The following is a 17,248-nucleotide window of genomic DNA, read 5'->3' on the forward strand; positions in this document are numbered from 1 at the left end:
ATGTCATCCATCCTCATTGGCTTCGGCTTTCATTCCTTGCTGTGATTCCCAGATTCCTCCTCCCTGGTCCCACCTGTTGTCAGTCTCTACCCTGCCTGATGCAGGGTGCTGACCTGTGCATCTCAATCTGGCATGCCAGACTCTGAAGTCTAAAACCAGTCATTAGGAGAGAAATCTTGGCTACTCAATCTCAGTTTCAGAGTTGTTCTAATAGTTGGGGGCTCAGTGACATAACGTTTTTTTTTTTAAAGAAAGAAAAGAGTCACTAAAAATAGGCAAGAGTAATAGAGTTAGTCAGTCAAGCTGATAGGTTGACTTCAGTGGAGAGAGGAAGAAGGGCTGGCTGCCCTTCTCCCAAAATGTTTATCCTGCCTGTCACTGAAAACAAAAAATATGGGGGCAGACTATCAGGTGTCAGGGACAGAACTTTATTTTTCAGTTAGAGATTTTCTAGCATGTTTTCCCCTTAAAATGGTCACAGTTCAGGTACCTTACCAAAGAGAGTGTTCTAGGAGAAAGTGGGAAGAAAAGCTGAGCCTGTTGGCCTCAGAAAGGATGCAGAGGAGGGCAGGATTCTGCAGGACGGCAGGGAGCAGGGGAAGAAGCCAGAGGTGCCAAGAAGAGCGCCACTGTCAGGGTTGTGCCTGGCAGCTGGAAGGTTGGCTCAGACCCTTAGAGTGACTCGGTGATGCCGAGAGGGCAGGACGTCTTGGTGTTAGCAGAAACCAAGAGGAAAGGCCACTCTGCTTACAAGGCCGCAGGAAGGAGAGTGCGGCAGGCTTGGTGGGGTAAAGAGGGCACCTGGACTCCTCCCCACCTCTGTCCTCCGGGAGAGTTCTTCCCCACAGTCAGTGCAGGTGGGTGGTTCAGAGTTGTCTCTGTTCTCTGTCCCTTTGGTTATGAATTACATACACATTTTAGTGCTGACTGTGGACAGAGGACTTCTCAGGTGGGGCTCTTCCCTGGTAGGGGATCAGAGTTATGAAAGTGCTGAAATGCTCACTGCTGGGGTAATAGGGCCTCTTGGAGGTGGGTAGAAAGTTCCTGACTCAGCGCCGTAGGCTTAGTGTGGATATCGAAGAGCTCAGTGTAGTTGGAGGCCTGGGGGAGAGTCAGAGAATAGGGCAGAGGTGTACCCACTGTGTGAATTGTTCAAAGCTAAAATCAAAAGGGAAATAAAAACTGGCCATGTCACCAACTTTGAATTTCTTGAAATGGGGTCCCGAGGAATTCCCTAAGACCACTGCTTAGGTGAGTGGCATTGGCTTTGACCCTACTCCAAAAGGCAAGGGCACTGCCAGGCTCCCATAGGTTCTGCAGAGGCCGCCTTGTTCCACACTCATTCTTCATAGTTCTGCACGTGAAGTTCTCCTGGACACAAACATTACACACGGATCTGGATCATGGCTCCATTTTTGTCTAACTAAGTGTGAGAAATTTAAAACATGTCTGTATCTAAAATTAATTACTATCCTAAAATATATTTGCTGCTAATTTTTAGCCTCTGAAATTCCACTTGATGGGTATTTTTATGTATGTGTGAGAAAGAGTAGGAATGTCTTTAAGACTCAGATCCTTAATATAATAAATTATTAAATTATAGAACTATAAGTGAAATGAACATGTTGTTATTCTTTTTGTTTTTTTGTTTTTTGGGGGTTTTTTCCTAGAAAATGATAGCGGGGCCGCAGTTTAAGTCAATCCTGTAACAGATAACAACTGAAAAAATGTGATTTTATCTCCCCACCCCATTGCCCTGAAGTTGTGATCACTCTCTGTAATTCATCAGGCCTCTGCATTTGGTCCCCTGGACATTTTCCCAAGCTTGTTCAACCATTAGCCTTCTGGACTTCTGGGTTTAAGTACTGTCAGATCAGATTTAAATCATGTGTTAAGGCTCGGTGGGTCCATCGTTGTCCTCAGTTTAAGAAGCATTATAGAGGTCACGACATTGCTACAAAGAAGGGGGCACTAATCCCTCCGTTATAAAAGGGAGCGCTGGGGTGTGCATTACACCCTGCGCCCAGCCCGCGCCCAGCCGGCAGCGCGCTCACTTCCTCCGTTCCCACTGTGCCCTGGTAGGGATAGCGAGCACAGAACCAGATGTAAACTATTTTTCAAATGCTCCTCTGACTTAGCATTGAATTTCCCTTAGACCAGATGCCAGTGTTTAAATAATATCCTGAAGGATCCAAAGAGCAGGAATTAGTCATCATGTTTCATTCATATAAAATCTGAACTAAAGGGAGAAAAGTACAAAGAAGGCAGAGTACCTTGAGCAGGCTTGGCTGGAGTATCATGATTTGAAAAGAATGTTGCCTCACGAGAGCATAAAAGTGAAGGGCTGTTTTTCTTTAATTATAAATGAAACTTACCATTATTTATTAGTGCTTTTTAGGAAAAATAAAAGTAAATGATCATAATTTCTTTTACAAAGCCAGTTGGGTTTTGTTTGGGGGAGATTAGGCAACACTTGCTTTAAAGTGGCTCTGTCCTTTAATCACTTCCATTTACTTATTTCATTGATTTATACCTTGTTCTCTGCAATTATTACTTTGATGGCTTGCATCAATTAAGACACAGCAAATAACTAAACGCTTTGTCTTCATATAAAGTTATTTTCTGTGGTGCTCCCTAGGAATTGGCAAAAGCTTCACCAAGCACAGAGTCAATGGGCCCTGAATTTCACTAAGGTCAGTCAGTAGCAGATCATCAGCAGTACCAGCTTGCTAAGTGTGTAGGTGTCCCAGATAGACATGTGTGAAAAAGGACCTCCCCGCAACCAAACAGTTGTACTATTTTGTATTACATTTTCTAGAGGATGTCATTTTCTAGGAGAAATTTCTGGTTCATATAACTGTAAACAGAGGCCAGTAAAAGGTTTACCAGCAGAGGAGAAGGTCCACTGAAGTTAAATAGCATGAATTTGTAGTTGACACTATCAGAATATTGTGTCTGTGTTTTATTATAATTGTGTACTTTCTGCAGCAGCAAAAGATTGCCTCAAGATGAAGCAAGCAGGTGGCAGGGAGTACCCAGAAGTGGGGGTGGCACAGAAGACCCCAGCAACATGAGGTTTCAGTGTATGCGAGTCCAGGCTAAATCAGCAAGAGATGATATGAGGAGACTCAAATCATTCATTCAGAAAGTGGGGAGGCTTTGAGCAACCAGCGTTGTACAGTTAAGAAGGGAGGCAGGCATGGCATTTGGAGATGTGGAAGTTGGTTTGGGGACAGATGTCGGCATTCAGAGTACTGCACTCCAGCCTGTAGGGTATGGCAGCATGAAACTGAGTGGCCATTGTTACCTCACAGGGGGTGGCTGGCCAGCCCGTAGGGCGCAGAGTCTAGGCCCTTGGCAGGTGAACTCTGCCCAGCCAAACAATCTATTAAAGATTACTGGTTGAAACTCAAGCTGATTAATAAAGAGAAATTTCTGGTTCATATAATTGAGAAGTAATATTGACTTCAAAGGAAGTTTAATCCACTGGCTGAAGTCATGTGACCAAAAGCCAGTTTTTTTCTCTCTCCATTTTTCGCTCTTTGGTGTTGGCTTCATTCTCTGCAGGCTAGCCCCCTCATGACTACAAGATGGCTGCTTTCAGCTCCTGGGTCTGTGACTACAAGCTCATAGCAGCAAAAAAGAGAAAGTTCCCATTTATTTCAACTCCTACAAAAGTCCCAGGCTCCTTTCTTGGCCCTGAGCTCTAATTCTAACAGGGACCTGGAGCACAAGGTTAGGGGATAGACAGAAGTTCATTCAGATGAACTGGGTTGATGAGGCAAGCTCTCGTGTGGGCTCAGGGGTCACGGTGATGGGAAGAAAGATCCAGGACCAAGGCTTTTAATGTCCTGTCCTTACTGCATTTTCTCAGCAGCTTCATAGGTCGGTTTGCAAATGAAAAGGAGACCAGTAGCATTAGCAGAGTGGGGTGAAAAAAACCTGTGGATGGAAATGCAAGTGGTTAAAATTGAGTTGATGTTATGGGCTGAACGTTTATTCCTCCTCCTCTCCCCACTGTGTTTAATCCCTGACCTCCAGTATGGTAGTAGCTGGAGAAGGGGGCCTTTTGGAGGTGACTAGATCATGTAAGTGGAGACTTCATGATGAAATTAGCACCCTCACAAGAAGTGACATGAGCTAAATCTCATACCTCTCTCTGCCACATGAGGATACAGTAAGGGGGGCAGCCATCCGCAAGCAGGCAGAGCACCCTCCACCCAAACCCAATCAGGCCAGCACCCTGACCTGGGACTTCTGGCCTCCAGAACTATGATAAATAAATTTTTGTTGTTTAAGCTTCCCCAGTTTTGTTATAGCAGCCCAAGTTGACTAAGACAGGGGAACCAGAAACCAGAGATGTCAAGATGGCTCTGTTGTGACATTGAGTCCTTGACAGTGTAAGCAGACTTGAGAGGAGACTCTGCTGGGAAGCTTGACGTATTCTTGGACTCCTCTCTGAGCATCATATGGTATAACCATTTCTTCATGCACCAAGGAGAATGATTTCTACCTCCAAGTGTCACTTCAGTCCTATTCGTCTTCTCCCCACTGTTGTCTTTATTTGAATCCTAATCACTTCAGGTGTGTATGAAATGGTCCCTTCCTAGCTGCCTCTCGACATCGAGTAATCTTTCTAACAGAGCACTGTCATCATGCTATTCCCCTGCCCCAAACCACCGCTCCCCCTTGTCAACTTCTCCGTCAGGCACTTCAGGTTCTCTTCAGTCTGGATTAGTCCAGCACCATTTCTGAGCATCCTGGTGTCTCCAGCAGGCCCCAGCTGAGTGTGCTCTCTGCTTCTGTACCAGCTACACTAATTTGTGCCTTTGTTCATGCTTTTTCCTCCACCCACAATTTTTTTTTCCCCTCACTGCTGCCCACCATTGGGAGTACAATTAAAGACTCACCTCTTCCACTGAACTTCCAAACAGAGCCAGGCCTAAAGATCTTTCTCCCCTCACCTATTACTGTACCTTGTTTCCCCATGAATAATGTTTGTGGGTTAATTTTGTTTCCCAGCAAAACTAGAATTCCTTGAAAACAGGTTCGATTCTCCCTTTGTGTTCTGCACAGGACCTCCCCTAGTTCTGGGTAAATTTAGTCATGAGCATTGATCAGGAGAAGCAAAGAGGAGCATCCCAGCACCAAATACAGGTGACCAGGTCTATGCCTGTGTGGGCTGGGCCACCTGGAGGTGGTACCATCATTCTCCCCTGACCACCTACCAGTCTCCACCATCCCATTGGCCTGAAGTGGTTAAATTAAGAAGCAGAGGGTGATGGCAGGGCACAGTTGCACATGCCTGTAATATCCCAGAGGCTCAGGAGGCTGAGCCAGGAGGATTGCAAGTTTGAAGCCAGCCTCGGCAATTTAGTGAGGTGCTAAGCAACTCAGTGAGAGCTTGTCTCTAAATAAAAATACAAAAAGGGCTGGGGATGTGGCTCAGTGGTTAAGTGCCCCTGAGTTCAATCCCTGGTACCAAAAAAAAAAAAAAAAAAGCAGGGTGGGGGTGGGGGTGGAAGCAGGGGGTGATCCTGAAGCCCCACAATGTGGTTTGCAGGCCTGTATGCCTAAGACCAGCCACCCTCACATACCTTGTACCCAGTCCTTGTCCAGCGGCACTGGCCACCCTCCTCCTCTCCCCCACTCCTTACAGCTACCTAGGTCAAACTATACCATGTGCAGAGTAAATAGAAAACCTCAGACAAGTCTTCTAAAAGTTCCCATTCCATCAAACATTTACTTTGCCTTAAGGGACATTTAAAACATATATTAACCAAAGTTCACAGTGCAACTCATATTTCCAAGATCACTGGACTTGACAAAGATCACATAAGCCACTTACAGGGACTTGGGCTCACCTGTCTGGTATTTAAACTCTTCCTAAGGCCAAGAGGAAGCAAGATTAATTTAGTTCATCAAAAGGAAGGAGGGGGAAAAAAAAAGATTTTCTCAAAGCTGGAAAAAAAAGTTAGCATAATGCAAGATAAAATAGTATCCTTATCCTCCAAATCTTAGACGTTCTGCTGCCAGCACTGGTTTTAAATACATGTGCAAGATAAAGAGCAGGAATGAAATTGCTATGGAGTCCTGAGTTACCAACTTGGGCACTCAGGCTACACAGAGAGATTCTTCTGATAGCAGCCTCTGATGGTTGGGAATAAAGCAAAAGCAAACCTTCTAGAATTCTCTCTGAATAAGAAAAAACATCTTTTTGTTTGTTTTCACTTATAAATGAGGAGGTTAAAATGTTCACTAAAATACGTTTTGCCTTCTGGGCCAATAAACATAAAGAACGACAATGTTTAGGACATTTTTGTTTCAATTTAAATAGTAAAATTTCTCTGCTGCTGAAGTAAAGAAAAAAGCTGTCCCAGGGTGGGTCCCACAGCCCTCAGCCACTAGCAATTGTCGAGAGCTTTTTTCCTTTGTCTTTTTACTCTCTAGCACGAATTCTTTTCAGACATCATTAGAATATGTTTCTAGATTTCAGTACATTTTTAATATTAAAGAAATGCCTTCAACTGAAAGAACAAAATCTGCCTGCTCTTTATTTGACCTTTGTTGGTTTGATGTGTTTTAAAAAAGATCCAGGCAACAGTTTTATGAGGAATGCACCGAGACATTCCTGAAAGAGCACACCAGTGAAAATAATAATGAAAAAAAGATTAGAAGACGAAGCCTCTTGCTCAATCTAACAGCGATTACCCTCCCAGTGCAGTTTCTTAAGGCTACGCTGGTTTTGCCTAAATCAGGAACAATGTACTTATGTTTTTAAAAGAAAGTTTCTCATAACTGTTTCTAATGGAAATTGTACTTTCGTGTAAGTCTTCGTAGACCAAGCCAGTTAGTATTCGTTACCAGTTTATCTGATGTGTTAAAAAATTAAAAAAAAAAATTGTAGACCCCAACCTCTTTTAAAAGATGGAAAATGAGCTACTAGCTGGCTGCCATTTCTCCACGTCACCCAGAGCAGGTGCTTAAGGAAGCCCAGAAATACATGGTATAGCGCATTGGTTTCGAGTACTCTCTGGCCTGAATAAGGCAAAATGCCTCATCCTGGCAAAGACCATCCATATACTGTTTTCAGACTTCAAAAGAAATAATGATTTAATCTTATTTACTTCTTAAATAGCATTGATCTTCAACAAAACACAGAACTTACCCTCAGGGAACACACAGTCTACTAAGAGAAAACAGTATGCAAATCAGTAATTATAATATTATGTGATAATGAAGTAAAAACAGAGGCTTTAGGGTAAGGAAGGCTTAGATACAGGTCCTGGGTCACGTACTAAATAGCTGTATGACTATGGGTTAGACAGTAACTTCTGCAAGCCTGTTTTTTCTTTCTTTTTTTTTAAATATTTATTTTTTAGGTGTAGATGGACACAACACAATGCCTTTATTTTTTAATGTGGTGCTGAGGATCGAACCCGGGTCCCGCCCGTGCTAGGCGAGTGCTCTACTACTGAGCCACAACCCCAGCCCAAGCCTGTTTCTTTTTGTGTAAATAGCTATAAAATACTATCAAAGATTTGTGGGAAGATTCATGAAATAAAATATATGCAAAAGGGTGCAATATGGTGCTTGATACATAGAGAACACTTAGTAAGCACCAGTTATCATCATCACAGTAACAACAGTAGATGCACGAAATACCTGGAGTCTTAGTACAGGGAATGGTTACCTTGATGAGGCCAGGGAAGGTGTCTTGGAGAATGTTCTATGTGAGAATGGAGAGTAGTCTCCATTGGGAGGAAGGAAATGCATAGAAGGAGCACAGAATAATATGTGCAAGGCATGGGTCGAGACACGGTACAAGACTTGTGGCAGAAATGCTAGGTTGTTGCTGGAGCACCACAGGGTCCTGGAAAGTGAGGCTGAGGTCATTATGAGATGGCTTAGATGACCTGTGTGAAGGAGGTAAAAGAACCCAGGGAATCGTCTCTGTATGGGGACACTGGTCAGATCTGCATTTCAGAAAAATAGAGGACTGTATGGAGATCAGTTAAAGAACCTAGAAGACGGACAGCTACATAATGCATCTCTTCCTGTAATGGTAATGGAGATGTATTAGTCTCCAATCAGAAACCTTGAATTCCTCCAGTGTCTTCAGAATAAATCCTGAATACCTTGGTCTGACCTGCGAACCCTAAACTGCATCTTCACTGCCTGCCTCACTCCCCCCTGCCCACCCATGACTCCTAACCAAGTCCAGCCACATGACGGTCCCTCAGTGTGCGTACACACTCACCTTCATGCTCCTGCTCTCCCCTCTGCCAGCAATCTTTTCTCCCTGTCATGCACCTAGAAACCCCTGCTCATTCTTCCATGTTCAAGTCGAGTCTCATCAGCTGCATGTTATCTTACTTAGAGATGATCTCACCCATTCCCTGCTTTAGCATAGTGCAGGTTAGTTTTATATTTATGTGGCTCTTTTTTTACCTCTCGTGTAAAAAGTGGGGGCTTTTTTTTTCTTTTAGAAAGCTCAAATGAAATCTTTGATAAAGTCACACTCCCTAACTTTTAATTGAATGGAAATCCCTTTCCTCTCTGTTGTATAAAGGTGAACAGCTCATGAATTTAGTCAGTGACTGTTTACAATGTTGTTTTGAAATTTTCTGCCATGAGGTTGTGGGGTCTCTGTCCCCATTCGTTAGGAAGTAAGGGGATTCATGCACAAAATCCTCATTAGTGTTAATTGGAGCTGCCTAAGTGAATCCTGGGTGTGCGGTGGGACAGCCACTGCCTTTGTATTCCTGTTTGTGTTCTGTGTAGAATACCATATCTGGCAAGACATGCCCTCTCAAACATAAGGAGATAATTGGCACTTTGAGGGAGAGGTTTAACTTATTTATAATTGTCAAGAGTTTAAATGTGCAGAAGAGAAGGAGCAGTCATAGCTTGCCTTTTTTGAAATTGCCCTCAAATCAGGTCAAAAATCTCGGACTAAATTAGATATTTTGAGTGATAATTGACTGAAGGTTAGATTTGGACCTTTTATTGTAATTTTTGCTTTAAAATAGGAAACAACTATCAACAAATTAATTCCATTTTAATCTCTCTTTATTGCAACATTGCTGATTTCCCAAATCTTTTAGGATTAATATGCTATCTAGAATACTCTGTTTCCTCTATGGTGATGATATTTGAGGCAAATGATAGAAATCATCTGCTCTTCAGGCTTCACTCCCTTGGCCTCTCTGTACCATCCCACATCCATCTGCTCCCTTCCTTTGTGAGACTCAACACCATCCACCTCTCTAGACCCATCTCCCTTCCCAGGCCATTCCTGGTCTTTCCTGCTTCCACTTCCTTCTCCATCTTCGATGTGAGAGTCCTTTATGGATGAGTCATTGTTCAGGGAACATCCCCATCCTCTCCTTCCCCCTCCTGAGAGCTCTTCCCTCCCCAAGGGCTTCCACTTCCTCTGCTGGCCCACAGTTCTCAGGTCTCTGCCCCTGGCTTTCTCATGAGCCCCACTCCTGCACACAGGTGTCTCCCTGGTGCCCCAAACTAAGTTTTGCAAACTCAAAGCATATCTTCTCTCCTACCACACCCAGACCAACCCTCTCTAACCACCGCCTCTGTAGTAACCTCACCCTTCTTCTAGGCTCGTGGCTGAAGGTAAAAATGCTTCTCTTCAGCATCCCTTACTTCTGTTCTTCAAGCCAGCTAATTTTCGGCTTCTCTCATGTGACTTTCCCATGGGCAGCACCTTCCACTGAGAGCTCCTCACACACCTGACTCTCCAGCAGCTCCCAGCTGCCCCCAGGATGCCCGGCTATCCCATCTCCTGAGACTTCTCCTCCACATTTCCAGGTTGATCTTTTCCTCTCTTCCAACCCCCCCCCCCAGCCCCACAGAGTAAGTGAGAACAATAGAGGGTTAGATGTCAGGTTTGATCCTGGTTCTAGCAGTTACTGTGAGCTGGTTTCCTCCTCTGTGGATTGGGTGTGTTAACATCTATCCCCCAGATTTTATGTAAGGATTAAATAGAATCTTCACAATATGTGAAAGACTCTATGGTAAGTGCTTGATACAGTATCTGGCATATATTGGGTGATTATCAATGTGGGTTTTTCTTTGCTTTTCCTAGTTTCTGCTACATTAAATCTAAACTTATTAGCATGGCCTTTATTGCCTTCCATTATTTCAAGGTCCCACCTATTCTTCAACCACAATTGTGTTCAGTCATTTACTTGTTAAAACGATATTTGTTGCACATTTACTGTGTGCCAGCTGGTCCAGCCTTTCTTCAGTGTACCAAGAGTAAATATCTGAGGAACCCCCAAATCCCTTCAGTCTTGCTGAGGATCAGCCTCACTCTGTAAATCTTCTTGGGTCTTTAAATCTTAGGAATCTTCCTCCCCAACTTCTTGGTTGGGGTTTTGGCTCTCCATTGATGGAAATTATCTTTTCATGAAGTCTAGTCCCAACCAAAAAGGACTAGTCACTCTTAAGAGAAAGGTCAAGCCCTGAAAACAGAAGTGAGAATCACCTGTCCCTCCCCCAGGTTTTATTTTCTCCAAAGCCTTTCAGAGAAGTGCCTTGTGAAATAGAGAAGGTGCTTCTATCTAACTCAGACAGGCTTGGCTCTTCGAAGCTCCCTATTTTTCACCTCCCTCATGGTCCACACCCAGGCCTTCTCCTCCATACCTTGGAAACCACTGTAGGGCACCCAGTTCTTCAAGACCTGTATCAGTCCTTCTTGGAGGGGAATGTTCACTGTAGGTGTCAACCTAAGCTAAGAAAAAAAACATTAGGAAGGAAAAATTAGAAATCAGGCAAAGAGTATCATTCTAGCCAGAAAGGAGCTGGAATTTAATCTCAGAAGAAAGAGAGGCCTGAGTCATTTACGATCACAGCCCCATAGAAAGTCTTAGAGTGAGTAAAGGAGAAGAAGTGTGGAAAAGGAAACAGCGTGGATGAAACAAACCTCAGTCCTTGGGGTGAATCTCTAAGATCCCTTTTGATCTCAGCAGCACTGTAGGCCTGGTGTTTGCCTCCGACTTTCTCAGCTTTGAAGCTGGCCTACTTATTAATAGCCACGGTGCTGATTAAGAACTGCAATACCATGATGACAGAATCTGCTCTTTGTATTTAGGGAAAGCTTTGGTGATTAATTTACTCTAGAGTTTCTGAAGATCCTGTCATTTTGAGATAAAGACGGACTTAACACCAATGGTTGTGAGCTCTGAGGTTTGGATTCATTCATTCTTCAGTTGAATATGCATTGAGCTGCTGCCATATGCCCAGCTCCAGGCTAAGTGCCGGGGCTGCAGCAGCCAGCAAAAGGGGTACTGTCACTGCCCTGTGGAGCTCACAATCCTGCACAGGAGCTGCCATGTTTTTGTTGTTGTTGTTTTTACTTTATTTAGTTATTTATTTTTATGTGGTGCTGAGGATCGAATCCAGTGCCTCACACATGCTAGACAAGTGCTCTACCACAGAGCCACAAACCCAGCCCCTGCCATGTTTCTTTAAAGGGCCAAGTAGCAAGTGTTTGAGGGTTTGCAAGCCACAGGCCCTCTGTTGTGACTACACAGCTCTGCCATTGTCACGAGAAAGCAGCCATAGATGAATGAGCACAACTGTATGACAGTAAAACTTTATTAACAAAAAGAGGTAGTCAGCCAGATTTGCCCAGCAGGCTGCAGTTTGCTGAACAGTGGTCTAATGGTTGCAATACACATGAATGCAAGTTTTAATGTTTTGCTTATTGTTTCAATTCATATTGTGTTGGTCACATGTGACACAAAATCCAACCCAAACTGAAAAATCTCAGGATGTGGCTCATTGCAGGTGTATTTTGATAAAGGGCCTGATTTCTTTCTCTGGTTCTCAATTCTTCTTCCCTGGATTGGTCCTGTTGTGAGTCCAGTTCTCACTCCGTGGTAACAAGATGACTGTGACAATTCCAGAATGGCATCCCTGGGGTAGGAGTCAAGTGGGTGAGAAAGAACCTGTGTCTCTTGACAATCAGCCACTCTGGTCACTTGGACTTGAATCATGTACTTAGGCCCTAAACAACCATGGCTTCCGGCTGTGGTGTGATGATTAACATAGGCCCCTGTCACAGACTCCAGCCCTGACCTAGGGTGGGGTGAAGAGTGGAGGAAGGGTGGATTCCAGGTTTATGAATGCCAGGTTGAAAGCCGAATGAATCCTGGTGAATGAATTATCCACTACATATGTCTTGTTAATGCTAAGGGAGCACCTTCTAAGGCCATGTTTATTTATAGGAGTTTTATAATGTGGTTTTGGCTTTTGCCTCTCCATCAAGAAATAAGGAATACAGTTTATATGCAAAATGTTGCCCAAGACTTTAATATTCAACTGTTTATTTCATGTCATAGCCTTAATATTATTAAGTATTTGAGTCTTTGATTCATGAACAGATTTGAGCAGTTTATTGATAATTTTCTGTTATTGAGTGTCTTCCCCATTTTCCACATTTTTTGTTTGGTGAGGGGGTTGTTGTTTTTGGTTTTGTTTGTGTTTGTTTTTTGGTACTGGGAATTAAAGCCACATCCCCAGCCCTTTGTATTTTTTATTTTGAGACAAGGTCTCCCTAAGTTGTTTAGAGCCCCACTAAGTTGCTGAGGCTGGTTTTGAACTTGCTTCCCTCCTGCCTCAGTCTCCCGAGCAGCTGGGATTACAGGCGGGCATCACCATGCCTGGCCTATATGTGTGAATTCTTATAAGTAGACTTATCAAACCTTTGCTTCTTTTTGGTGTCAGGGAATTTTTTTGAACTACCTGAAGCTGGATTTGGAGCTTCTAAACCTAATTAAAGTGCTTGCTTCAAACCCTCCTCTCATTCTTTCAAATCCTTCTCTTTTTCTGTAGCCATCATTCCTCCACAGAACCAGAACACTGTTCCTTTTCCTGAAAATGTAACCTCATACCCTTCCTAGAAACTAGTCCATGCCACCCTCAAACCATAGCAGCCGCAGCTGCTTTGCTGGCCAGCCACCCCCTTGCCTTGGGGTTGCAGACCTCTTCAGTAGCAGGCTTCGCTCCTTGCAGTGGAAACTGCCCCCCCCGCCCGCCCCCCAGCAGGAACAGGAGGACTCCCACTGAGCTGTGTGCTTAATGGGGAGGGCACCAGTTAGAGAAAATGAAACTATTTTGAAGAAAGGGATATGAATATTTTAAGATTTTAAGAAAATTATGGTTTCTTCTATTTTCACTGTATTTTTGAGGTTCCATCTCCACAAGCAATGCTGCAGAGCACCCTTCTTACAGTGGATCTTCCTTGGCAGTTGCTGTGGCAACATAGAACCTTCACCCCAATAAGATGACATTTCTTAGAAGGTAGTGCATTTTTTTTTCTCAGCTGTACTATAGCTTTTTTTTTTTTTTTTAATTTGGCATCATCTTTTACTATTGTGTCTTTCACCTTTCTTCTTCAGACCAGAAAATAAGACATATAAGTTCTATGTACTCACTCCCCTAAAGTGCCAAAGCAAAAACTTTTTGCTACACAAAGGCTGATCCCTCAGAAACTTCCTTCACATTTCAGTTTATATTATACCTAACACCCCCCTCCAAAAAGCCCCTACTTCCAGGGCCCTGCTCCTGTCCACCCCTTACCTGCCCTTCACAACCTATTGGAAGCCCAATGTCTTTCTGATGCTCTCTGTTACTCCAGACCACCTACCGCATGCCCACCCATGCCCCACTTCAGAGTACACTACATATGCCCCAAAGTTCCCTCTTGTCCTCCCTCTCCTCCTCCTGTTCCTTGGTGTACCACCTGTCAAACTCCCTTTGCTCTGTAATTCAGCTAAATGAGGTGTCAGAAGGACAGATAACAGACAGGCCCCGAATAAACTAACCCACGGTGCGGAGAAGCATCTGTTAAGCCCCCTGACCTTCCCACGTATTTCTAATTGGTAGAGAGATCCAGAAATTGGAGAAGGTTTTGAGATCCTTCCTTACATCAATTCACGAAGCATGGAGTCATGGTTCTCCAACCATGGGCAGAGTTGCTGGCAAGGATCTATAAAACTCCACTTGCAGACCTCTGTGGACTGCATGCTGATAACCCACCCCACATCCACACCTGAGGCCTAGTTCCCACCCTGATGGGATTAGAGGGGAGGACTTTGAGAGGTAGTCGGGTCTAGACAAGTCATGGAGGTGAGACCCTCATAGTTGGACAAGTGGCCATACAGGAAGAGGGAAAGCTCAGTGCTCACTGTGTGCTTGTCCCCAGGGAAGGCCATATGGAGACAGAACTAGGAAGAGAGCCCTTGCCAACCACCTGACCACACGAGCACCCCGATCCTATACTTTCAGCCTTCTGAATTGTGTGAAATAAATGTTCCTTAAGCAGTATCCACCCACTCTACATATTTGTTTTTGGTTTTGGTGCTGAGGATTGTACCCAGGGCACTTACCCACTGAGCTCCATTCCTATTCCTTTTTATTTTGAGTCAGAGAATTTCTAAGTTGCTGAGGCTGGCTGTGAACTTGTGATCCTCCTGCCTCAGCCTCCCAAGTTGCTGAAATCACAGGTATACCCCATCGCACTGGGCTGAGTCGATGGTATTTGTTATAGCAGCTCAAACTAAGACATGGACCAGCCATTGTAAACAGTTTGGATAAATAGGTTCTACTGCTTTTTAAATGTATGTACAGTAGATTTTTTTTTCTAATTAGTAAATACAAATTCATTTAAAACTGATTCTGGATTCATATAAGGTTTTTGTTATTATATACTTTCTCAATCAGCAGATACTGAAAAACACAAAAAGAGATTTAAATGGAGTACTCAAATTAATCATGAATATATGCAAATAATATGCTGTAAGGATTTATATTGATGCAAATAATTAGAAATAGCACAAAAAGCCTAATGGTACAAGAATGGCTAAATTAAATGTACATAATCATAATATACAGATAATAATATAATTAAATATAAAAATCTCCATTAAGTGATGGTAATGACAACTAACATTTATTCATTTACTATATTCAACTCTTGTAAAAAGTCATACATGTCTCAAATTATCTAATCCTCAAAATGGCCTGCAGAAGCTATAATTCCCATTTCCCTGACAAGGAAACTGAGATGCAGAGAAGTTAACCTTCCCAGGGCACATAGTTTAGAGGCACGTATGGCTCCAGTTCCAGGCATTCAGTTCCATGTCTGGGCTCTTTGCCCCACATTTACAATCCTAAAGTAAAAGATTATAGTCTGTCTTTTGGTGCAAGATGCTTTGTGAAGCCATATTATAAGGCATCCTCCCTGTTCAGAATATCAACATATGATCAAATATGAAAAGAACATGAAAAGGTGGCCTCAGAGCATATTGAACAGCTGTGGCCTAGAAACAGAACAGAGCCTCAGAGTAGAGAGGAGAGCCAAGCTCCAGGCCCGTGGTCCTGAGCCCCGAGCAGGCAGAGGGGCAGCTGAAAGGAAAGCCCTGGAGGATAACAGAGACCCAAAATGCTCAGTGCCTCTAGCCAGGAATGTGACAGGAGCCTGGGTGGCAGCTTGAAAACCCCATCTTGCTGATGAAAGCTGTTGCCGACTACACTCAGGACCATGGCTGACAGAAGGTGGCAGGCGGTGCCCCAGGCCTAGCCTGCTCACTGGGGCCTGGAGAATCTCCCTCGGCTGGATACCTGGATCTGCAGCCTCCCTGACTTCATCCAAGAACAGGAGCCTCCAGTATCCAGAGGTCCAGATGGACAGAGTGGCAAAACCCCATGAGACAAGAAAGAAGAATCAGGGAGGATGAGAGAGCCCTGTGGTGAGAAAAAACCCAGGCATCTGGCGAATCAATTGAAGGAAAGCATGTCCCATGCTCAGGTAGCGAGGCAGCTCTGGGCTCACCAGAGTCGGGGGGCTGTACTGGGGATGGAACCCAGGGGCTCTTAACCACTGAGCCACATTCCCCACCCCACCCCCACTTTTTTATTGAGACAGGGTCTTGCTAAGTTGCTGAGGTTGGCGTTGAACTTGCTACCTGCCTCAGCCTCTGAGTTGCTGGGATTACAGGCTTGCCCAAGCACACTGGCTTAACCTTGATTTTAAAAGTGAAACAAATTAATTGAAAACAAAACTAACGTACCAGTACTGCAGTCATCCAGGCACAAGATGAGGGTATCTGGACTAAGATGATACCAGTGGCAAAGTGGAGAGAGATTAAAAGATAACATGATAGAATTCTTACTCAGTTTTCTCTTTACCAAACTGACCCCCAGGTGCTTGTTGGACTTGGAAAAGTGACATCAGGCCTACTGGTTCTCCTGAACCTTACATAGAATACAGTAATGAATGACCACGCAGACATATGTAAACAACAACCACAGGACGGATCAGTGAGGACTCAATAACTGGTCTCCCCTTTTCCCAGCCCTTTGAAAGTGTTCAGTGCATTGGAACTTGTAATAATGACATGTTTGAGCCACTGACCCTAAGTGGTTTATACAAAGCCACACACTTCCCTCTGACTTTTTATATTATATAAAAAAAAGTTTCATGTTTTGACATAGTTTCGACCTATTGGCATGATGAATCAATAGTGTTTTCCAAATAAAAATATCATAAAATATGCTTTAGTTCTCCCTTCCATATTTTTAACATGTAAAACTTATGTGTAATCAAACACTCATTATTTCTAGGGACCCTCTTGGCTCAAGTCAACTGCACATTCTGTACACTTTGTAGTCTCTAATTTATGTAAATGAGTATTTGTCTGATTACACATAAGTTTTTCTTTTCCAATATAGTTCAAGTTAGGGATGCCTCAGTCTTCATAGTCCATTTCAAAAGTTAAACACCGCCAGTGCTGTGACTTTTTGGAAAGGACAGGCAGTCTGCTGCAGGGAGTGTGGGGCACAGTTATCTTTGGTCACATGGCCCCCATTTCCACTCAGCTTCCAGAACTTTATTACACTGCAGAAATGTCATTGTTATGATGTTCAGGTTTCCTAATTTGACTTTGCTTTAAGGAACTAAGATGGAGTAAAGTGGGCAGAGAAGTTCCCATGATGGAGAAAGGGAAAAGAGAGGGTGTTGATGTCCAGCTTGGTGTGATGTGGCTGGAGAATGTGGAAGAGGAGACACACAGTGCCTTTTAAGGGTAGTGGAAGTGGTGAGTGGGATGGAAATGAACCACAATAATTCTGGAAATTCCAGAGTCTCTAAGCCAAAACAGCCTTTGAATACTTCTCTGTTTGCTGAACATCACTCACTGGTATAATAGCATTCTATATGCTA

General features: G+C 43.7%; 1 protein-coding gene across 1 annotated transcript in view; it reads left to right on the top strand.

The window, feature by feature from the left end:
* The window catches only part of Cep112 (centrosomal protein 112), a 435,668-nt gene that overhangs the window by 411,027 nt on the left and 7,393 nt on the right, over positions 1–17,248 (top strand). The window lies entirely within an intron of this gene.

This window comes from Marmota marmota, unplaced genomic scaffold (assembly GCF_001458135.2).
Source record: "Marmota marmota marmota unplaced genomic scaffold, marMar, whole genome shotgun sequence".
Lineage (NCBI taxonomy): Eukaryota > Metazoa > Chordata > Mammalia > Rodentia > Sciuridae > Marmota > Marmota marmota.